Genomic DNA, 25,032 nt, shown 5'->3' with positions numbered 1-25,032 from the left:
GTGCAGGACGTTTGGCATTTGCCAGAGAACACCAAGATTGGCAAATTCGCCACTGGCGCCCTGTGCTCTTCACAGATGAAAGCAGGTTCACACTGAGCACATGTGACAGACGTGACAGAGTCTGGAGACGCCGTGGAGAATGTTCTGCTGCCTGCAACATCCTCCAGCATGACCGGTTTGGCGGTGGGTCAGTCATGGTGTGGGGTGACATTTCTTTGGGGGGCTGCACAGCCCTCCATGTGCTCGCCAGAGGTAGCCTGACTGCCATTAGGTACCGAGATGAGATCCTCAGACCCCTTGTGAGACCATATGCTGGAGCGGTTGGCCCTGGGTTCCTCCTAATGCAAGACAATGCTAGACCTAATGTGGCTGGGGTGTGTCAGCAGTTCCTGCAAGAGGAAGGCATTGATGCTATGGACTGGCCCGCCCGTTCCCCAGACCTGAATCCAATTGAGCACATCTGGGACATGTCTCGCTCCATTCACCAACGCCACGTTGCACCACAGACTGTCCAGGAGTTGGCGGATGCTTTAGTCCAGGACTGGGAGGAGATCCCTCAGGAGACTATCCGCCACCTCATCAGGAGCATGCCCAGGCGTTGTAGGGAGGTCATACAGGCACGTGGAGGCCACACACACTACTGAGCCTCATTTTGACTTGTTTTAAGGACATTACATCAAAGTTGGATCAGCCTGTAGTGTGGTTTTCCACTTTAATTTTGAGGGTTACTCCAAATCCAGACCTCCATGGGTTGATACATTTGATTTCCATTGATCATTTTTGTGTGATTTTGTTGTCAGCACATTCAACTATGTAAAGAAAAGTATTTAATAAGATTATTTCATTCATTCAGATCTAGAATGTGTAATTTCAGTGTTCCCTTTATTTTTTTGAGCAGTGTATATATATATATATATTTTTTTTTTTTACCCTATCCCAAACCTTAACCTTTTAAATTTGACAGTTTTTTTTTTTTTTTTTTTGTCATTTAGCAGACGCTCTTATCCAGAGCGACTTACAGGAGCAATTAGGGTTAAGTGCCTTGCTCAAGGGCACATCGACAGATTTTTCACCTAGTCGGCTCGGGGATTAGAACCAGCAACCTTTCGGTTACTGGCACACACAGTTGGGAGAAATGGAACAATACCGACCAGGTGTGAACTCAGGGTGTCAAAAACGCTTCAAAATGTGATGTTTGGAGCAACTTCGAAATTTGACTTTTGGAAAAACGTGGATAAACATCTAATTCTGCAGTGAGACTGCGAGAGCCTGTTGCATAGGCATCTGTAATTAGTGAATAGAGCAATTAGTTATGAGGCCATGAGGCTACCTATAACAAGTGTTTTTCATCTTCTGTTCAGATGATATTCCCCCTACATTGTAACCGATTTCAAATGGTGCTAGAAATAGAGGAGACTCTAAACACCAAAAGAAAAGGGTCAACCTTGGCAAGAGGGGTCATGGAGTGGGGGCGGCAAGGTGTGATCCTGAGAGGGGGGTACATATGACCTTAACATCATTGGACACGGAATGCAATGTTTTTATTGTAATGTGTTCCAGCCAAATAATTATGTTAACAATACCCGCCATGCCAAATGTGTGAGAAATTATGAGACGGCTGTAGGCCTACTGTATGCCTTCATCCATCCTGCTTTAAATTGTGTCCTTCTTACACCAAGAACACTGATTTCAAATGGTGCTAGATATGTTATTGATACTCTAAAACACTGTCTGAAACCAGTTTTCAGGGGAAGTTATGAACAGGGCTGTGCATGAGTCTGCATTGGCCTCCCAAGTCATCCAGTCCTGTAGAAGTGTCAGAATAAGAATTGTTACTATCAAGTGTTGAATAAACAGTGGGTGCTGTCAGTGCATTGCTTTCAGTCCTTATTGAACAGTATCAGCCACAGTTGCATAAAAATAGGTTTAAAAGGCAAGTGCAATATATCATAGCATGATGCCAATCATAAGGGCTAAAAAGTGCATAGACAAACGTTTCAGTTACTCTATCATCAGGTCATCAATATATCACTTTTAGCATCATGCAGAAATACATATTATATATTTTTGCATTTCTCATCTCTTCTTTTGGATTTGTCAAAATTATGACTAGTACTATCATGTACAGTGCATACGGAAAGTATTCAGACCCCTTGACTTTTTCCACATTTTGTTACGTTACAGCCTTATTCTAAAATTGATTAAATTATTATTTTCCCCTCATCAATCTACACACAATACCCCATAATGACAAAGCAAAAACAGGTTTTTTGAAATGTTTGCAAATGTATTACAAATAAAAAACCGAAATATGACATTTACATAAGTATTCAGACCTTTTACTCAGTAATTTGTTGAAGCACCTTCTTGGGTATGACGCTACAAGCTTGGCACACCTGTATTTGGGGAGTTTCTCCCATTCTTCTCTGCATATCCTCTCAAGCCCTGTCAGGTTGGATGGGGAGCATTGCTGCACAGCTATTATCAGGTCTCTCCAGAGGTGTTAGATCGGGTTCAAGTCCGGGCTCTGGCTGAGCCACTCAAGGAAATTCAGAGAGCCGTCCCGAAGCCACTCCTGCGTTGTCTTGGCTGTGTGCTTAGGATCGTTCGTTGTCCTGTTGGAAGGTGAACCTTCGCCCCAGTCTGAGGTCCTGAGCGCTCTGGAGCAGGTTTTCATCAAGGATCTCTCTGTACTTTGCTCCATTCATCTTTCCTCGATCCTGACTAGTCTCCCAGTCCCTGCCGCTGAAAAACATCCCCACAGCATGATGCTGCCACCACCATGCTTCACTGTAGGGATGGTTCCAGGTTTCCTCCAGACATGACGCTTGGCATTCAGGCCAAAGAGTTCAATCTTGGTTTCATCAGACCAGAGAATCTTGTTTCTCATGGTCTGAGAGTCCTTTAGGTGCCTTTTGGCAAACTCCAAGCGGGCTGTCATGTGCCTTGTACTGACGAGTGGCTTCCATCTGGCCACTACCATAAAGGCCTGGAGCTTGGCGCCGACGAAACTTTGCGGTATTTTGTTTTTTTATGTATTATTTTTTACATTATTAGCTCAGAAAGTGTTTTGTATCATTACATACAGCCGGGAAAAACTATTGGATATCAGAGCGGCGGTAACTCACCAGCATTACGACCAGGAATACGACTTTCACGAAGCAGATCCTTTGTTTGCTCTCCCCAGGGCAATTGAACTGATTCCAGCGGCTGACCCAAAACATCGGCGGCGTAGGAGGCACTCGGAGCGGCCTGCTGGTTCGACTTAGGAGGCGCACACACCAACCACCGCTTCCAAGTATACTACTCGCTAATGTTCAGTCTCCAGTTAACAAAGTTGACGAGCTCCGGGCAGGGATTTCTTTCCAGAGAGACATCAAGGCCTGTAACATACTTTGTTTCACAGAAACATGGCTCTCTGGGGATATTCTGTTGAAATTGGTCCAGCCAGATGGGTTCTCAGTTTATCGCGCAGACGGGAATAAATATCACTCTGGGAAGCAGAAGGGCGGAGGGGTGTGTTTCATGATTAACGACTCATGGTGTAATTGTAGTAACATACAGGAACTCAAGTCCTTTTGTTCACCCGACCTAGAATACCTCAAAATGAAATGCCGACCGTATTATCTCCCAATATAATTTTAATTTGGTTATAGTCACGGCCGTGTATATCCCCCCTCAAGCCGATAACACGACGGCCCTCAAAGAACTTCACTGGACTTTATGCAAACTGCAAACCACATATCCTGAGGCTGCATTTACTGTAGCTGGGGATTTTAACAAAGCAAATTTGAGGACTAGGCTGCCGAAGTTCTATCATCATATCGAATGTTGTACTCGCGCTGCTAAAAAGGCCCTCCCCCGCCCTCCTTTTGGCAAATCTGACCACGATTCCAATTTGCTCCTCCCTTCCTATAGGCAGAAACTCAAACAGGAAGTACCCATGCTAAGGATTATTCAACGCTGGTCTGACCAATCGGAATCCACGCTTCAAGATTGTTTTGATCACGCGGACTGGGATATGTTCCGGGTAGCTTGCGAAAATAATTTAGACGAATACACTGAAACGGTGACTGAGTTTATCAGGGAGTGTATAGGTGATGTTGTGCCCACTGTGACTATTAAAACCTACCCTAACCAGAAACCGTGGATAGATGGCAGCATTCGCGCAAAGCTGAAAGCGCGAACCACCGCATTTAACCATGGCAAGGTGACTGGGAATATGGCAGAATACAAACAGTGTAGTTACTCACTCAACAAGGCAATTCAACTGGCAAAACATCAGTATAAAGACAAAGTCGAGTCACAATTCAAAGGCTCAGACACGAGATGTATGTGGCAGGGTCTACAGACAATCACGAACTACAAAAGGAAAACCAGCCACGTCGCTGACACTGACGTCTCGCTTCCAGACAAGCTAAACACCTTCTTCGCCCGCTTTTTGGACAACACAGTGCCACCGACGAGGCCCACTACCAAAGTCTCTTTCTCCGTAGCCGACGTGAGTAAGATATTTAAGCATGTTAACCCCCGCAAGGCTGCCGGCCCAGACGGCATCCATAGCTGCGTCCTCTGAGCATGGGCAGACCAGCTGGCTGGTGTGTTTACGGACATATCCTTTCCCAGTCTGTTGTTCCCACATGCTTCAAGATGGCCACCATTGTTCCTGTACCCAAGAAAGCAAAGGTAACTGAACTAACTATCGCCCCATAGCACTCACCTCTGTCATCATGAAGTGCTTTGATAGACTAGTCAAGGATCATATCACCTCTACCTTACCTGTCACCCTAGACCCACATCAATTTGCTTACCGCCCCAATAGATCCACAGACGATGCAATCGCCATCACACTGCACACTGCCCTATCCCATCTGGACAAGAGGAATACCTATGTAAGAATGCTGTTCATTGACTATAGCTCAGCATCCAACACCATAGTACCCTCCAAGCTCATCATTAAGCTCGAGGCCCTGGGTCTGAACCCCGCCCTGTGCAACTGGGTCCTGGACTTCCTGACGGCCGCCCCCAGGTGGTGAAGGTAGGAAACTACATCTCCACTTCGCTGATCCTCAACACTGGGGCCCCACAAGGGTGCGTGCTCAGCCCCCTCCTGTACTCCCTGTTCACCCATGACTGCATGGCCAAGCACGTCTCCAACTCAATCATCAAGTTTGCAGGCAACACAACAGTAGTATAAAAATGTATGCACTCACTAACTGTAAGTCGCTCTGGATAAGAGCATCTGCTAAATGACTAAAATGTAAACGTAGTAGGCTTGATTACCAACAATGACGAGACCGCCTACAGGGAGGAGGTGAGGGCTCTGGGAGTGTGGTGCCAGGAAAATAACCCCTCACTCAACGTCAACAAAACAAAGGAGATGATCGTGGACTTCAGGAAACAGCAGAGGGTGCACCCCCCTATCTACATCGACGGGACCGCAGTGTGGTGAAGAAGGTGCAACAGAGCCTCTTCAACCTCAGGAGTCTGAAGACATTTGTCTTGGCACCTAAAACCTTCACAAACTTTTACAGATGCACAATTGAGAGCATCCTGTCGGGCTGTATCACCGCCTGGTACGGCAACTGCACCGCCCGCAACCGCAGGGCTCTCCAGAGGGTGGTGCAGTCTGCCGAACGGATTGCTGGGGGCAAACTACCCGCCCTCCAAGTCACCTACAGCACCCGATGTCACAGGAAGGCCAAAAAGTTCATCAAGGACATCAACCACCCGAGCCACTGCCTGTTCACCCCGCTATCATCCAGAAGGTGAAGTCAGTACAGGTGCATCATAGCTGGGACCGAGAGAATGAAAAACAGCTTCTATCTCAAGGCCATCAGACTGTTAAATAGCCATCACTAGCACATTAGAGGCTGCTGCTGCCTATTGAAATCACTGGCCACTTTAAGAAATGGAACACTAGTCACTTTAATAATGTTTACATATCTTGCACTACTCATCTCATATGTATATACTGTATTCTATTCTATAATATTCTACTGTATCTTAGTCCATGCCACTCTGTCATTGCTTGTCCATATATGTATATGTTCTTAAATTCCATTCCTTACTAGATTTGTGTGTATTGGGTATATGTTGTGAAATTGTTAGATATTACTTGTTAGATATTACTGCACTGTCGGAGCTAGAAGCACAAGCATTTCGCTACACCCGCAATAACATCTGCTAAACACGTATATGTGACAAATAAAATTTGATTTGATTTGATTGGTGGAGTGCTGCAGAGATGGTTGTTCTTCTGGAAGGTTCTCCCATCTCCACATAACTCTGGAGCTCTGTCAGAGTGACCATCGGGTTCTTGGTCACCTCCCTGACCAAGGCCCTTCTCCCCCAATTGCTCAGTTTGGCAGGGTGGCCAGCTCTAGGAAGAGACTTTGTGGTTCCAAACTTCTTCAATTTAAGAATGATGGAGGCCACTGTGTTCTTGGGGATCTTCAATGCTGCAAAAATGTTTTGGTACCCTTCCCCAGATCTGTGCTTCGACACAATCCTGTCTCGGAGCTCTAAGGACAATTCCTTCGACCTCATGGCTTGGTTTTTGCTCTAACATGCACTGTCAACTGTGTGACCTTATATAGACAGGTGTGTGCCTTTCTAAATCATGTCCTATCAATTGAATTTACCACAGGACTCCAATCAAGTTGTAGAATCAATGGAAACAGGATGCACCTGAGCTCAATTTCGAGTCTCATAGCAAAGGGTCTGAATACTTATGTAAATAAGATATATTTATACACATTTGCAAACATTTCTGAAAAACCTGTTTTTGCTTAGTCATTATGGGTTATTCTGTGTAGATTGCTGAGGAAAATTGTTTCATTAATCAATTTTAGAATAAGGCTGTAACTGAATACTTTCCGAATGCACTGTATCAACAGGTTTTGATTTAAGACATATTTATTCCTTTGCAGGATGGTTACCAAAGCCAAGGTGCACATGCACCATCATCATGGATACCTTACAAGGAGGAAGATGCCCAGTGTCACCAATTGACCAGTTGTCCATCACCCTGGTAACAGCTGGTCAGGTACAACACCACCACCCCATTAACAATATCTTATATGTTCAGTACTTTCCCCTTTCCATTATTATAGCATGTCCAATTAAAGATCACGATTGAGCCGTAAATATATAATTTCCTTTATCTTAACTCTATTTGTTTAACTGCATTGTTGTTTAAGGGCTTGTACGTAAGCATTTCACGGTAAGGTCTACACCTGTTGTATTCGGCGCATGTGACAAATAACATTTTATTTTATTTGATCTTGTCAAAGAGGAGAGAATATGCCTGTAAAGACTTATCTTGGATGCCTTGTACTTTTGTTTCTGTTGACATGCATTTGTGACAATTCCCTCATGACATGTAAAGCCTGTGATTTATTGTGTGCATACTCAGGCGTAAGAAACCATTTGGGCAGATCAGCTAAATACACATGAAATTCTACTTACTGTAAATGAATTGATGTAAACATAGATGGGCGATTCCACGCCATACTTTTGTGGGTGTTCTAGCTATTCTCACATAATAACTTCATTGGGAGGAAGGATGTTTCACATGCTTTTTATATTTGTATCGAAAAACATTTATTTGAAAATCATGATGAAAGTGGCCATTTTAGGTCCATTTTAGACCTATACATGTCCTTTACAGGAGGTAAGACCCTATGTTCTGTGAACCGATACAGACAACATATTAGTGTCATTATACTCCTTATAGTGTTCTCTCAAATATTGAGTATGTCTAGATTCTGAAATAAACATTTTCACATTAATTTATTCAACATTAAACATATTAATAGTAATATCTCAAAATAACCCTTTTTGATTTAGCTTATTTTTAGACAGATTTTTTGTAACAATACAATACGTCGAATTTGTAACAACACGTACAATTTCAAGAATGGGCTCTCTGTTACTTTTAATGATGAAATTGACATGATTGGTTAATGACCAATCACAGCCCTCCTTTAGAATTGCACATTCAGCAAATCACCAGCAGAGGGAGTTCCCTTTGAATCCATTATCCCATTCACTGTGTTGGTGGTGCTCATAAAATGTATCATACCTTCAGAATTAGCAGAGAGCCCACTCTGGAATTGTTATGTCCTTGTTCCAAACAACATCTTAAAATAAACAAAATCAAAAAGGGTACTTTTGAGATAGTAATATATATATATATATATATATATTTAAATAAATTAAATTATTATTTTTCTGTATCATGTACGACCCACAGATCATAGGCTCTTACAGGAGGCACGTGTAGGTCTAAAAAGGGCCTAAAATGGCCCCTTTCATCATAATAAAAAAAAAGGTGTATGATACAAATGTAAAAAGCATGTCAAACATCCTTCCTCCCAATTTAGTTTATGTGAGAATTGCCAGAACAATCTGAGATACCAGAAATAATTTTGGGCTATGCTGGCATGGAATCTCCCAGATATGACGACGAGAGACTTGAGACTATTTAGCCAATCAAACTGTAAAGGCCTTTTGGAGTTAACTAAATCGCAGGTTCATGGTTTGGAATCATGTGTAGAGTCCACTTAGTCTGTTGGGAAGGTTGAATTTGATTTCAGCTCCAAGTTGTATGAGAGAACATTTGATTACCTTGTACAGATGCATGTTGTCAAGTAGAGAACTGCAGGCCCATCTCTCCGCTTAATAGCATTCTGGGATGCATCCCATCTCTTCTGGCCACCATAGGGTCTCAGCACTGCAAGAGACAACATAAGAGAGATGAGTGTCATCTTCACTGTTTGAGTGAGTGTGTGTTTCAAGGAATGAGTTACTGTGTTGGTTAATTAGTTTATGCAGAATTGGAGAGAGAAAGAGGATAAAAGTATCTAACTGTACGCAGAACTAAGAACACAATATATGGGTTAAAATAGTAACAGTCTTCCTCAATCAACATTGGATAGGCTACATTATAAAAGATCTCTCCCATACAACAACAAAAACAATGCCTATAAAGCCAATCAGTACCAATCTTCCACTTCCTTGTTGTCATCCAATAACAGGACACAGGGTCCTCCCTATAGACTAATAGGGGAAAAATGCATCCAGTCCCCTGTAACTCAGTTGGTAGAGCATGGCGCTTGCAACGGCAGGGTTGTGGGTTCGTTTCCCACGGGGGGCCAGTATGAAAATGTATGCACTCACTAACTGTAAGTCGCTCTGGATAAGAGCGTCTGCTAAATGACTAAAATGTTAAATGTTAACTTAGCCTGTGGTCCAGTTGCTGCATGAAAGTATCCCATCCGATTACGAATGCTGCGAGCAATTTTAATGACTCCTCTCATATGGAGCCATGATATACAGGACTCTGTGCTGCCGCTTTAAGAGGGAAGCTCTTCCAGGAAGCACAGCTTGGATCCCTCCCCTGACTGACTGACATGGGATTGGAGCGAGAGAGAGAGGCATGGAGAAAGCGAGAGAGACGAAGGAAGAAAAATGCACCGATCCAGCTTGTCCCTCTGCTGGCACACTGAGGAGGAGAGAAATAGAGATCACTGCGTCAAGGCATGGGCCTTCAGGAGCCACACAGCAACTAATTTCCTGGCAGGAGAAGTACACCACTCACCCCAGTGCTCACTGCAGAAAAAGCGGCTAGGGAGGGCAGGTGCAGCTGGCTGGCACCATGGATGAACCCAGACCAGGGTAAAAAAATGACCTCTACCCATGTCTCTTCATGGTCTCCTGCAGATTTCCTGAAAATCAACACGTGCCTTGTATTCTCCCCTGAGCCTCCCTCTGTCCACTCAACATGCATGCAATCTTTTGGCCCATCAAGGTTTTCACTGCAGGTGTAAGAGTAGTTAATTGGAGAAATGATCTGGAATGAGAAGAAAACACAAATATCTCTCACTGCTGGGATATTCATTCCAAAGAAGTACATCTGAACATCTGGCTGCAACCCGGGTAATGTGCGCCACATAATCAGCATCCTACAGTTTATCCACACTCTTCCCTGGATGAATACAGAATCTCAAATGACAATGCAGTAGAGCACAGTTAATGAATACAAAATTAACGGCAAGGTAAACCCTCAAGGTAAACCCAGGCTTTAAAGTTCTGCCTGATCTAAAATAAAATTGCCCTGGCCTCAACATGCTGTTGCCCTGCGGATGTGGAAAAACTGACGTAGCAACTAATTCCAAAATCTCCTCCTCTGTCTCCCTCTCACAATTTCCTGTCTCTCACCCATCTGGCCATATTCTCACTACACAGACTGCTACAGTTGTTTTATTTTCTCACGTCAACAATACACGTTTAGTCTGACAGTTAGCCTCACACACAAACAGAAGCTCTTAGACCAATGTGCAAGCTCCAATGAGGTGATGCAGCTGTTCTTTCTCCAGGCATTCCCCCTGTATACCCAAAACCAAATGCAGCTTCTTGAACTACTCAGGCTGGCTGACTCACCGCTACAATCGTCATCTAGTTTTAGGGCCACCGCGAGCTCCTCCTCTCTCCGCTCTCTTCCCTCTCCCTGTTTTTGCTCTTCTCTTTCCTCACAGCTTTAACATTGTGATCCGTGAACTGGGTCTCTCTCTCTCTTTCTCTCGCTCTCACTCTCTCTACTGTTCGCAGTTGCTCTGTTTTCTGCTTCAGAGCTGAGTTTGCTTCTGCTTACCAAGTCACCTGACTGTCTACTGCTTTTAAAGGCACATCGTTCCCTTTTAAACCAAAACAAAGGCCTATTTTCGTTTTGTGAGGCCGTTTTGTGGCCCTTTTTAGGCTGTCAACAGTGTGCCAGTTGTTATTGCAAAACCTATAGTTTTAACTACTGCACTGTTGGAGCTAAAAACAAAAGCATTTCACTGCACCTGCGATTACATTACCTGCGACCAATACAATTTGATTTTATGTGATTTGATTTGATTTGATATAGGGTACGTACATTGTTTGTAGAGCCATTTATAATTTCTAGGACATCCCATCGCCTATGATGAGGCAGGAGTGGCTGATGTTGAGAACGGGAAAGGCACTGGTACAGGTCATTCAAGGCTAGAGCATTTGCATGGGCTTCTGATGTAACATGGAGGGCTGGGTGGAGGGGGCAGGTGACAAAAAAGCATAGACAGATTATCCTCTTATAGATGAGATGATGGAGACTACAATAACATTCAAACATGTACATTCAAAAGTTAATCCTATGAAACAATAAGATTAATATATCTCCATGTTTTATATGTTGTATACTGTAAGAGGGAGGGGGCACATTGATTTATATGCTAGATTGCAGAAATAGCTACCATCTCTAGACATCAGCCACTCTGCAATGAAGGAGAGATGGTGTAGCAAAGCTTTGCTGTCTACGTTGCTGAGGTGCAGTGATACACCAGGGGCTCTGGAAGAAAAAGCAACAATTTGAGATATTCTGTGAGAGATGAGATAGTGGACAACCTGCTCAGGCTGCTGAGAAGCGTGACATTGTGTTTTGCTGGCAGGAGGGTGGGGTTAGCGGCGAGACTATTGACGGAAGAGTTGGCTAACACCCTGTACACTCTGTTCCACCTCTTGCTATGTCTGTAGTGAAATGTAAGCTGCACGTCACATGTCAGTTCCCGCTCTGCCCAGTCAAAGCTATTCGCTGCACTGGCACCCCAATGGTGGAACAAGCTCCCCCACGACGCCAGGACAGCGGAGTCACTGACCACCTTCCGGAGACACTTGAAACCCTACCTCTTTAAGGAATACCTGGAATAGTATAACAGTAATCCTTGTTGTAAAGGGTGGTTGTACCACTGGCCTAAGTTGAATGCACCAATTTGTAAGTCACTCTGGATAAGAGCGTCTGCTAAATGACTTAAATGTAAATGATCAAAGCAGTGGTTTGTGTGCCTCACAAAGTGAAAGACAAATTATCTGCAGTTTTTTGCCTATGAGGTCTTTCTGTTTCATACAAATACTTTGTAGTCTATGAGTTCACTAGGCTTATCATGAAAGTACTTACTGCTGTATATGCAGAGAATTACTGGAATGGAGTTGTGCATCTCACTGACGTATTGGAAATAATGGTATTATTAACAGGGACAATAACAAAGCAATGCACATTTAATAATATGGGCGCAAGAGGTTTTTCCCCTCAGCAGCACTTTAAGTGCATAGCTGCTAATGATGCCTGTGAACGAACACCGCTTCTTCCCACTTGTCTATTTATACATCATCATCCAGCAGGCAGTGGGGTTTAATTTTAGCACTTTCATCTCTCAGCAGTATTCCACCTCCCAAACTCTCATCTCCATGTAGGAGGGATAAGGCTCCGTTGTAAAGACAAGTGCCAGGGTCGCTGTTTTCTCTAAATTGAATTGACAGGTTATTCAGTTCCTGCAGTAAACTGCAACATTTAGTTTGGATGTTTTCTTGCCATTGCTACAGACTGAGAGATACTGAGTATTGGCAGACAAAAATAGCATTTGCTATTGCTAAACTCAATTTCGTTGCACATGTTTTTCTTTCATAGTCCTCAACAAAAACATTGATGTTAGATGTCAAAATCAAGCTTTATTTATACAGCACATTTCAGACATGGAATGCAACGCAATGTGCTTTACAGGAAAAAACTAATACAAAACAATGAAAATAAAAGCTGAAATATTTACTACACAACAAACATAAGATAAAAGATATGCATGTGTGTCCGCTTCTTTTTGTTTGGCTGGAACAGCAGCCTCCCAGAAGAATAGAAAAACTGCTACTGAGGTCACGTATTTTCCTTTTCTCTGAAAGTGGGTCAGTTCATAAACTGGTCAGTAGAGGGAGGATATGGTAAACGTTTGCATCATTTGTTATGAAATGCCCATTTTGGGTTGGTTTTTATATCAAAATGTGAAGACATTGAGTCCAGAGTCTACGACATTTTGCAAGCTTTCAATGCACAGATGCTGAACGCATATTTCTATTCGGAATATAACATGGGAAGTTCTTTTAGCACACCATTATTTTTCACATACAAGATTTCTAGCCTGAGGTGGCAGATCTACTTGGCGGGGGTGGTCAGTGATCGTCTGTACTGTGACTGTGAGTCATTTTCACCTGTGTAGTTTCATGACCTGCCCCCCAGGGTGAAGCAGTGGGAAGGTGCTAGACATCGACTGTTAGGGTCATTAGCCAAGACTGGGAAGCTTGTGGCTTGACTGTCAACAATAGTGGCATCACAACAGGTGTGTCAAGCTCCTATTGTGAAAAGGGCTTTCTCTGGCAGGTGTAAGTTTTATTCTGTTCCCAATAGACACGAGCCGAGCCAAGCCTGCTAAATAACTTTACCTGTTTGGATGTCCCGTCATGCCCCCAATACAGAAGGGGAGAAATCTAGGGGTTTAGCTTCTATTATTTTTCACATTTATATAAAACTAAGCTCATTTCAGTTGATTATTCTGTCTGTAAATGATTGTAATATGGTGCAAAAATCTCTTTAATATGAAAATATGAAAAGTAACTACCTAGAGAGCTGGAGATGATAATACGATGCCATGAATGGAGAAAAGGCAACACCTTCATGGGAATATGCCCAACAGCGCCCCCATACTCATGGGAAGTAGCCTACAGGGTGTTTGGGTTTCTTTACATCTAGATTGGCATTTAACATATTGGTCATTAAGCAGATGCTCATCAAGTCCGCAGTGTCATGCAATCCCAACAAAATAAGTATAATTATGGCCTTCATTCACATACAGTCATAAGATTCATATTAAACAATGTTAGTAGCACGGATAGTGCTTTGTTTTTATTCTTGAGCTTTGTTGTGTTTGATAATAATGTTTATGGCCACGAGGACATAATTGGCCTGCCATTATGAAGTGCGTAACATCCTCCTAGCTCATACGACAGGATTATTTACACACATCTCTTGCGCAGCATCCTATTCCCAATCCCCGTTTCACACGCCATCTCGTCGCCAACATTTTAGCCTACCTGACATTCCTTTATCCAAAACAAATAGCCTATATCCAGTAAATGTTTAATCGCACCAAGGGATGTTTCTAAACGGTTTCCATGATCTGTGGTTTGGCTCCCATTCCCACCGGATTCCATTGCGTTTGTCGCAATAGCACTCGCTCCCTCTGACGCAGTCAAATTGCTACCTCCACTATGCATCGTTTACTAAATTGCAATTTTCAGATTGATTTGAAGATGAAGAGCATTTTGAGAGGACCATCATATTCATAATGCCTTTATTATAGGCTATACACTATACACTTCGTTAAGAAATTGTTTGAGATAACGTTTACATTTTAGTCATTTAACAGTCGTTACTAGGCTACATAGTTTGCATTAGGCTACTGAAATAGGTTACGCATATCTGTATTTCCTAGAATAAAAATATGATTTTGCCAACTTGAATAGCCTGAAATAGCTTACCTCAAAGTATGTCTTCTCTCCTCCCTTGGGTACCCTTTAAGCTAGATCATGTTTTCAATAACTGGGTAGTCACCTGTTTCCATGAGCGTGTTGTCATTATTTTCTATCTTGAAGCGCCGCTCACATTATTACAGTATTCCCTTCGACTTTTCCAAAGCGAACCCCGCCCCTGACACGCCTCCGTTCGCTGGTTGGCCAGATTCTTGTAAATTATTTTGCCTACGTTGGAATCACATGTGGTTGACGCATGTTTACAAACATTGGATGACATCGCATGGTGATGGGACCCAGTTTACCGTATTCCACTCGACATTAACGCATCGATTGGAACCAATGCAAGTAGGCCTACGGGGGTTTATATAATCCCTTCAGGCTTAAAAATAAACATATTCACACGGATATACCATTGCCTTGTGCATGTTTACAATAGACCCTACATAATGTTTGATAGTAAGATAGGCCTATGGGATTTTATACATATTATAAACGCGATCGATAAAAGACAGTACTGCGCAGCCGTCTTCATCGACCTGGCCAAGGCTACTCTGTCAACCACCGCATTCTTATTGGCAGATTAAATAGCCTTGGTTTCTCTAATGACTGCCTCGCCTAGTTCACTACTTCTCAGATAGAGTTAAATGTGTCAAATCGGAGAGCCTGTTGTCTGGACCTCTGGCCGTCTCTATGGGGGTGCCACAGGGTTCAATTCTTGGGCCGACTCTATTCTCTGTGTATATTTTTACATTTTACATTTTAGTCATTTAGCAGACGCTCTTATCCAGAGCGACTTACAGTTAGTGAATGCATACATGTTTTTATTTTTTTATTTTTTTCATACTGGCCCCCCGTGGGAAACGAACCCACATCCCTGCCGGCCAAACCCTCCCCTACCTCGGACGACGCTGGACCAATTGTGCGCCGCCCATGGGTCTCCCGGTCACAGCCGGCTGCGACAGAGCCTGGACTTGAACCAGGATCTCTAGTGGCACAGCTAGCACTGCGATGCAGTGCCTTAGACCACTGCGCAATGATGTCGCTCTTGCTACTGGTGACGCTCGGATCCACCTCTATGTGGACGACACCATTTTGTATACATCTGGCCCTTCATTGGACACTGTGTTAACAATCCTCCAAACGAGCTTCAACGCCATACAACACTCCTTCCGTAGCCTCCAACTGCTCTTAAAACTAAATGCATGCTCTTCAACCGAACGCTGCTTGCACCCGCCCACCCGACTAGAATCACTACTCTCGGCGGGTCTGACCTAGAGTATGTGGACAACTACAAATACCTAGGTGCCTAGTTAGACCGTAAACTCTCCTTCCAGACTCACATTAAGCATCTCCAATCAGAAGTTAGATCTAGAATCGGCTTCCTATTTCGCAACAAAGCCTCCTTCACTCATGCTGCCAAACATGCCCTCGTAAAACGGACTATCCTACCGATCCTTGACTTCGGCGATGTCATTTACAAAATAGCCTCCAACACTCTACTCAGCAAATTGGATGTAGTCTATCACAGTGCCATCCGTTTTGTCACCAAAGCCCCATATACTACCCACCATTGTGACCTGTACGCTCTTGTTGGCTGGCCCTCACTACATATTCATCGCCAAACCCACTGGCTCCAGGTCATCTATAAATCACTGCTAGGCAAATCCCCGTCTTATTTTAGCTCACTGGTCACCATAGCGACACCCACCCGTAGTCTGCGCTCCAGCAGGTATATCTCACTGGTCATCCCCAAAGCCAACACCTCCTTTGGCCGCCATTCCTTCCAGTTCTCTGCTGCCAATGACTGGAACGAACTGCAAAAATCTCTGAAGCTGGAGACTCTTATCTCCCTCACTAACTTTAAGCATCAATTGTCAGAGCACCTTACCGATCACTGCACCTGTACACAGCCTTTCTGAAATTAGCCCACCCAACTACCTCATCACCATATTGTTATTTATTTTGCTAATTTGCACACCAGTATCTCTATTTGCACATCCTCTTTTGCACATCTATCATTCCAGTGTTAATATGAAATTGTAACTATTTTGCACTATGGCCTATTTATTGCCTTACCTCCATAACTTACTACATTCGCACACACTGTATATATATTTTCTGTTGTATTTTTGACTTTATGTTTTGTTTACCCCATATGTAACTCTGTGTTGTTGTTTTTATCGCACTGTTTTGCTTTATCTTGGCCAGGTCGCAGTTGTAAATGAGAACTTGTTCTCAACTGGCTTACCTGGTTAAATAAAGGTGAAATAAAATAAATAAACTAAAATATGTTTAGAAGCTTATAGGATGCTATAGGGTATAGGGTCTTACATAATAAAATGTTTGTGTGTGTGTGTGGGGGGGGGGGGGGGGGGGTATTACACAATGTCTAAATGTGTAGGTACAAAATTAACCTGTATGGACAATTGCTTCTTGGAGAAAGTGGTACTTGATGTTCTATTCCCTCCTGTTTTGGGATTCAGGCAGCCGGAAGGAAAGTTAATGTGCCAGTGAGGGAGTTCGATTTAGGTCGTCTGCTTCACCCGATGAGAGTAGTTTGCACCGTTTTAAAAGTAATTGCATTGGTTTTGAAACTGGGCTGCCTCCTGGGGGTGAGCCAGGTGCCCTGTTGAAAGCCGACAGCCTTGTCGGCAGAAAACAAGTGTACATCAAGCACGTGGAGTAATGAGTTTGGATTCAGTATTTTCACATGCAAAAGAGTTTGCTATTGATAAAAATGCATTACCTGCCTTCCCAAGGAAAACGACTTTGAAAATATTAACATACATTTTATGGAAAATACATGTTTTATGTTTCCCAACGATTCATCATGCAGTTTTGTTGACATTATGGCCTGGTGATTCTCGATTTGAGCATGGCGATCCTCCCTCAACGCTTTTGCCCAGTGACGGGTCATAGCTTGGTCCACCCCGGTTCAGTCTAATTGAACTCCCTCAGTGTACCTAAACTGTTATTGTAATGCCTTCTTAAATACAGCAGAGGGCAATATGATACAGCAAAAACACATGCCTATACCAGTTGCCATTACTTTGCTGCGTAGTTTGATTTGAACAGGAATACCTTATAGGCTTCTTATAAACTTTAATTTTCCTGATAGAAGGGTTTTGTATGTGCATTTTTACTACACATCTAAACTAATGTGTGCATTCATATTTACAGCACTGAAAACATTTGCTGAATATTGTTGGGTATGAGTAATAATATAATATTTGGCAGACGCTTTTATCCAAAGCGACTTACAGTCATGCGTGCATACATTTTTACGTATGGGTGGTCCCGGGGATCGAACCCACTACCCTGGCGTTAAAAGCGCCATGCTCTACCAATTGAGCTACAGAGGACCACAAAAGCTACAGAGTACTGACATGTCATGGCCTTCAGTTAACTGTTTTCCAACATGCAAATTTGTGGAATGAGAAGGTTTTAGACGAGTAATATCGGATGGGAAATCCATTTTGATTCAATCACTTTTTGAGTTTCCATACATGTTTTGTCCATGGAAGAAGTAATCAGAAAGTGAAAAAGATAAACGGTTGAGTTTGATAATATTTTAAAAGCAACAGGGTTGTCAAACGATTCTATAATTTCTTGAAAAAATTATGCCTTTTTTTAACCTTTAAAGTCAATTATCTAAAAACGTATATATATTTGCATATGTTGTTGCTTAGACCCTACTTTACATCATCAGGTGTTTGTGTTGTGCCCCCAGTCAGTTGAGACACATCATGCTCTTGATTACATGGTGGATGTCATTTTTGTTATAGAAATATAATTCATAGAATGGACCTATTCCTTCAGACCACAGCAATTTTGCTGGTACACAATTGAAATGTAAATTGAATTGAAATTTAAACTTCTAATTACTACCACAAAGATGGCCGCCGGTCCACCCACCGTTGAATGTCAACTTAAATAGTCATGTCTATTCTAGTATCTATATTTCTATGATTTCAATAGGTTTCCTATGGAGGATTGACAGTATAATTTAAAACAACATATGTTGCCATGCAGTCCTGTGTAGCTCAGTTGGTAGAGCATGGTGCTTGCAACGCCAGGGTTGTGGGTTTGATTCCCACGGGGGACCAGTATGAAAATGTATGCACTCATTAACTGTAAGTTGTTCTGCATAAGAGCGTCTGCTAAATGTAAAAAGTCAACATTCTCTGATGTGTGGACCTCCAACCATCTTTTTTAATTTTTATTTAACCAGGTAAGCCAGTTTGAGAACAAGTTCTCATTTACAACTGCGACCTGGCCAAGATAAAGCAAAGTAGTGTGATAAAAACAACAACAACACAGAGTTACAAATGGAATAAACAAAACGTACAGTCAATAACACAATAGAACATCTATATACAGTGTGTGCAAATGTAGTAAGTTATGGAGGTAAGGCAATAAATAGGCCATAGTGCAAAATAATTACAATTTAGTATTAACACTGGAGTGAAAGATGTGCAGAAGATGATGTGCAAATGGAGATACTGGGGTGCAAATGAGCAAAATAAATAACAATGTAAATAACAACTTGGGGATGAGGTAGTTGGGTGGGCTAATTACAGATGGGCTGTGTACAGGTGCAGTGATCACTAAGCTGCTCTGACAACTGATGCTTAAAGTTAGTAGTGGTACCATTAAAGTTGATATTTTAATTGTATTCCCCTTTTAGTACATTTATCAGCCAAAACATGACACTCACCATGTATTCAACAGTATGTTGTGTCTCAACCGATGGCGGGCACAACGCAAAAAAACTAAAATGATGTAAAATATGGTCTAAGCTGCAACATATGCTAATATGAAAAAAATCTGAGTTCAGTGTTTTTAGGTTAAAAAAAAGGACCCATGAGCACCAACATATGAAGTTCATAGGACCATGTTAAATTATATATATTTTATATATATATATATATATATATATATATATATATATATATATATATATATATATATATATATATATATATATACAGTGGGGAGAACAAGTATTTGATACACTGCCGATTTTGCAGGTTTTCCTACTTACAAAGCATGTAGAGGTCTGTAATTTTTATCATAGGTACACTTCAACTGTGAGAGACGGAATCTAAAACAAAAATCCAGAAAATCACATTGTATGATTTTTAAGTAATTCATTTGCATTTTATTGCATGACATAAGTATTTGATACATCAGAAAAGCAGAACTTAATATTTTGGTACAAAAACCTTTGTTTGCAATTACAGAGATCATACGTTTCCTGTAGGTCTTGACCAGGTTTGCACACACTGCAGCAGGGATTTTGGCCCACTCCTCCATACAGACCTTCTCCAGATCCTTCAGGTTTCATGGCTGTCACTGGGCAATACAGACTTTCCGCTCCCTCCAAAGATGTTCTATTGGGTTCAGGTCTGGAGACTGGCTAGGCCACTCCAGGACCTTGAGATGCTTCTTACGGAGGCACTCCTTAGTTGCCCTGGCTGTGTGTTTCTGGTCGTTTTCATGCTGGAAGACCCAGCCACGACCCATCTTCAATGCTCTTACTGAGGGAAGGAGGTTGTTGGCCAAGATCTCGCGATACATGGCCCCATCCATCCTCCCCTCAATATGGTGCAGTCGTCCTGTCCCCTTTGCAGAAAAGCATCCCCAAAGAATGATGTTTCCACCTCCATGCTTCACGGTTGGGATGGTGTTCTTGGGGTTGTACTCATCCTTCTTCTTCCTCCAAACACGGCGAGTGGAGTTTAGACCAAAAAGCTCTATATTTGTCTCATCAGACCACATGACCTTCTCCCATTCTACCTCTGGATCATCCAGATGGTCATTGGCAAACTTCAGACGGGCCTGGACATGCGCTGGCTTGAGCAGGGGGACCTTGCGTGCGCTGCAGGATTTTAATCCATGACGGCGTAGTGTGTTACTAATGGTTTTCTTTGAGACTGTGGTCCCAGCTCTCTTCAGGTCATTGACCAGGTCCTGCCGTGTAGTTCTGGGCTGATCCCTCACCTTCCTCATGATCATTGATGCCCCACGAGGTGAGATCTGCATGGAGCCCCAGACTGAGAGTGATTGACCGTCATCTTGAACTTCTTCCCTTTTCTAATAATTGCGCCAACAGTTGTTGCCTTCTCACCAAGCTGCTTGCCTATTGTCCTGTAGCCCATCCCAGCCTTGTGCAGGTTTACAATTTTATCTCTGATGTCCTTACACAGCTCTCTGGTCTTGGCCATTGTGGAGAGGATAGAGTCTGTTTGATTGAGTGTGTGGACAGGTGTCTTTTATACAGGTAACAAGTTCAAACAGGTGCAGTTAATACAGGTAATGAGTGGAGAAAAGGAGGGCATCTTAAAGAAAAACTAACAGGTCTGTGAGAGCCGGAATTCTTACTGGTTGGTAGGTGATCAAATACTTTTGTCATGCAATAAAATGCAAATTAATTACTTAAAAATCATACAATGTGATTTTCTGGATTTTTGTTTTAGTTGAAGTGTACCTATGATAAAAATTACAGACCTCTACATGCTTTGTAAGTAGGAAAACCTGCAAAATCGGCAGTGTATCAAATACTTGTTCTCCCCACTGTATATATATATATTTGAATTAATGCATAAATACATTTTTCAACCATTTTCCATCCTAAAATTTTGAAATAAGCAAAGGCTTTGATTTCTGGTCAACATCTACCAGAAATAGTCTTAAAAGATATTAAAAATACATAAAAACACAATAATGTTGAAGTAAAGACCCCTGCCAACTAATATTATTTCATTTTGGAGAAATTATTAGCCTTAAGTTTAAGAAACATTGCCTTGTGCCTTCGATACCAAATCCCACATATCTTTAAGATATTTTGTAATTTCTCTCCCTCATAACGGAATTACTGCAATTGAACTGGCTACAATCTTCCCTTCCACTAGCATACTGTTATGTTCAGCTCATAATTGTTTTCTTTCTCTTTCTGTCGTCTTGTGGTCAATGCAAGACTGGGAAAACCGTCTGGACAACCCCTCACTCTCCCTCTCCCTCTCCCTCTCTCTCCCTCTCCCTCTCCCTCTCCCTCTCCCTCTCCCTCTCCCTCTCCCTCTCCCTCTCCCTCTCTCTCCCTCTCCCTCTCTCTCTCACTCTCTCTCTCTCTCTCTCTCTCTGCCACTCTCTCTCTCTCTCTTTTCTCTCTCTAACCAGTTAATGTCACCTCTCCCGGCTCTTACTGACACCTACAGTACCATGACACCTACCACCTACCCTCTTTCCATTTACTGTAACAAGCATTCTCACCCACTGGGCACCGACCGACACTGGACATCCATTGACGTTTAAAAGTAGTTGAAATTTGGTCAGTCCGACCTGGCTGGACCAAATCTGAACCAATCATAGACGTCTATGTTTCACAAGTTTGGACAGTACAATACATTACAGTACAGTACAGTAGAGCACAGTAGAGAGCAGTACAGTACAGAACAGTAAAGTAAAGTAAAGAAAAGTGGAGTACAGTACAGTAGAGCACACTAGAGTAGAGTACAGTATAATGTATTGTACTGTACTCTGCTCTACTGTCCTGAACATATTTACTTTACTTTACTGTACTGAACTGTGTTGTGCTGTACTGTAACTGTACTCTACTCTACTGTGCTCTGCTGTGCTGTACTGTGATGTCCAAACTTGTAAAACATATAGTGCATTCAGAAAATATTCAGACCCCTTGACTTTTTCCAAATTTTGTTACGTCACAGCCTTATTCTAAAATTGATTAAATAGTTTTTTCCCCCCTCATCAATCTACAGTGGGGAAAAAAAGTATTTAGTCAGCCACCAATTGTGCAAGTTCTCCCACTTAAAAAGATGAGAGAGGCCTGTAATTTTCATCATAGGTATACGTCAACTATGACAGACAAATTGAGAAAAAAATATCCAGAAAATCACATTGTAGGATTTTTAATGAATTTATTTGCAAATTATGGTGGAAAATAAGTATTTGGTCACCTACAAACAAGCAAGATTTCTGCCTCTCTGTCCTCCACTCGTTACCTGTATTAATGGCACCTGTTTGAACTTGTTATCAGTATAAAAGACACCTGTCCACAACCTCAAACAGTCACACTCCAAACTCCACTATGGCCAAGACCAAAGAGCTGTCAAAGGACACCAGAAACAAAATTGTAGACCTGCACCAGGCTGGGAAGACTGAATCTGCAATAGGTAAGCAGCTTGGTTTGAAGAAATCAACTGTGGGAGCAATTATTAGGAAATTGAAGACATACAAGATCACTGATAATCTCCCTCGATCTCACCCTGTGGGGTCAAAATGATCACAAGAACGGTGAGCAAAAATCCCAGAACCACACGTGGGGGACCTAGTGAATGACCTGCAGAGAGCTGGGACCAAAGAAACAAAGCCTACCATCAGTAACACACTACGCCGCCAGGGACTCAAATCCTGCAGTGCCAGACGTGTCCCCCTGCTTAAGCCAGTACATGTCCAGGCCCGTCTGAAGTTTGCTAGAGTGCATTTGGATGATCCAGAAGAGGATTGGGAGAATGTCATATGGTCAGATGAAACCAAAATATAACTTTTTGGTAAAAACTCAACTCGTCGTGTTTGGAGGACAAAGAATGCTGAGTTGCATCCAAAGAACACCATACCTACTGTGAAGCATGGGGGTGGAAACATCATGCTTTGGGGCTGTTTTTATGCAAAGGGACCAGGACGACTGATCCGTGTAAAGGAAAGAATGAATGGGGCCATGTATCGTGAGATTTTGAGTGAAAACCTCCTTCCATCAGCAAGGGCATTGAAGATGAAACGTGGCTGGGTCTTTCAGCATGACAATGATCCCAAACACACCGCCCGGGCAACGAAGGAGTGGCTTCGTAAGAAGCATTTCAAGGTCCTGGAGTGACCTAGCCAGTCTACAGATCTCAACCCCATAGAAAATCTTTGGAGGGAGTTGAAAGTCCGTGTTGCCCAGCGACAGCCCCAAAACATCACTGCTCTAGAGGAGATCTGCATGGAGGAATGGGCCAAAGTACCAGCAACAGTGTGTGAAAACCTTGTGAAGACTTACAGAAAACGTTTGACCTGTGTCATTGCCAACAAAGGGTATATAACAAAGTATTGAGAAACTTTTGTTATTGACCAAATACTTATTTTCCACCATAATTTGCAAATAAATTCATTAAAAATCCTACAATGTGATTTTCTGGATTTTTTTTCTCATTTTATCTGTCATAGTTGACGTGTACCTATGATGAAAATTACAGGCCTCTCTCATCTTTTTAAGTGGGAGAACTTGCACAATTGGTGGCTGACTAAATACTTTTTTCCCCACTGTACACACAATACCCCATAATGACAAATCAAAAACTGTTTGTCATTATGCAATCACTAGGAAATATCACATTTACATAAGTATTGAGACTCTTTACTCAGTACTTTGTTGAAGCACCTTTGGCAGCGATTACAGCCTTGAGTCGTCTTGGGGATGACGCTACAAGCTTGGCACACCTGTATTTGGGGAGTTTCTCCCATTCTTCCCTGCAGATCCTCTCAAACTCTGTCAGGTTGGATGGGGAGCGTCGCTGCACAGCTATTTTCAGGTCTCTCCAGAGATGTTTGATCGGGTTCAAGTCCGGCCTCTGGCTGGACCAGTCAAGGACATTCAGGGACTTTCCCGAAGCCATTTCTGCATTGTCCTGATATATTTGAGCTTGAAGCGACAAATCCGAACTGCCCACTTCATGCAAATCCGTGTGAATGCAATGTCTTTTCCTATGATATGACATACAAATTATTTTCAGCCAATGTTTCGTTACCACCCACCAGCGTTGTTTATTAATCAGAAACAGCTGCAAAGTTATTCCTATTTCCGACTGAGATGAGCCAAACAGCCTGGTGTCCACTTGGCCACCTGAGCCATGGAGCAAATAAAAATTGTGGATACAAACGTATGCTTTTGCACGTCCACTTTTGTTACCAGAAAATTATCATAATCCATTGGATATATTGTAAATGTTCACCTATTTTTTTAGCTTATTTTTAGGCTAGTGTGGCCTGGTCAGATAGACAGAGAAACAGTAGCAACATTGACACAATCAAAATGTATGGGGCACACAGATATTTCTAACAGAGAAAGTAGGCATATTTACACATGCAGTATTGTATGAAAACAATCAGTCATTCAAAAAACAATAGCTAAAATACATCTTTACTTTCATCCATGTAACTGATATTTCATGATTAAATGATTTATTGAGGACATAAAAAGTGCCTTTGGAATGTTGTAGATATCTAACGGCAGTGCTTCGCCACACAAAACCTACAGGTTATGTCTGTTTTCAGGAATGATAAGATTAGTCTACCTGGTTCAACATTCTCAAAGACTTAGTGGTGAGTCAGAACAGAAAAAAAACATTTAAACAACTGTACAATATAACGTTTGTCATGATGGAAATTGTGACACACTACACTCTTAGAAAAAAGGGTTCCAAAATGGTTATTTGGCTGTCCCCATAGGAGACCCCTTTTTGGTTCCAGGTAGAACCCTTTTGGGTTCTATGTAGAACCCTCTGTGGAAAGGGTTCTACATGGAGCCCAAAAGGATTCGACCTGGAACCAAAAAGGGTTTTTCAAAGGGTTTTCCTATGGGGACAGCCGAAG

The 25,032-nt window shown here is 42.4% G+C and overlaps 1 long non-coding RNA gene across 1 annotated transcript; it reads right to left on the bottom strand.

Annotated features, from left to right (window-relative positions):
- Nucleotides 1–1,519: 1,519 nt before the first annotated feature.
- LOC121574924 lies at nt 1,520–14,506 on the bottom strand. Its single transcript, XR_006002265.2, has 6 exons — nt 14,389–14,506; nt 11,280–11,374; nt 10,925–11,070; nt 9,605–9,856; nt 8,632–8,737; nt 1,520–1,806 (listed from the first exon to the last, which is right to left on the bottom strand). It is a non-coding gene; the product is annotated as an uncharacterized LOC121574924 (long non-coding RNA).
- Nucleotides 14,507–25,032: the final 10,526 nt, after the last annotated feature.

Source organism: Coregonus clupeaformis, chromosome 10 (assembly GCF_020615455.1).
Source record: "Coregonus clupeaformis isolate EN_2021a chromosome 10, ASM2061545v1, whole genome shotgun sequence".
NCBI classification, from domain to species: Eukaryota; Metazoa; Chordata; class Actinopteri; order Salmoniformes; family Salmonidae; genus Coregonus; species Coregonus clupeaformis.
Note: the sequence above shows the minus strand (reverse complement) of the source record. Positions and strands in the feature narration are given on the sequence as shown.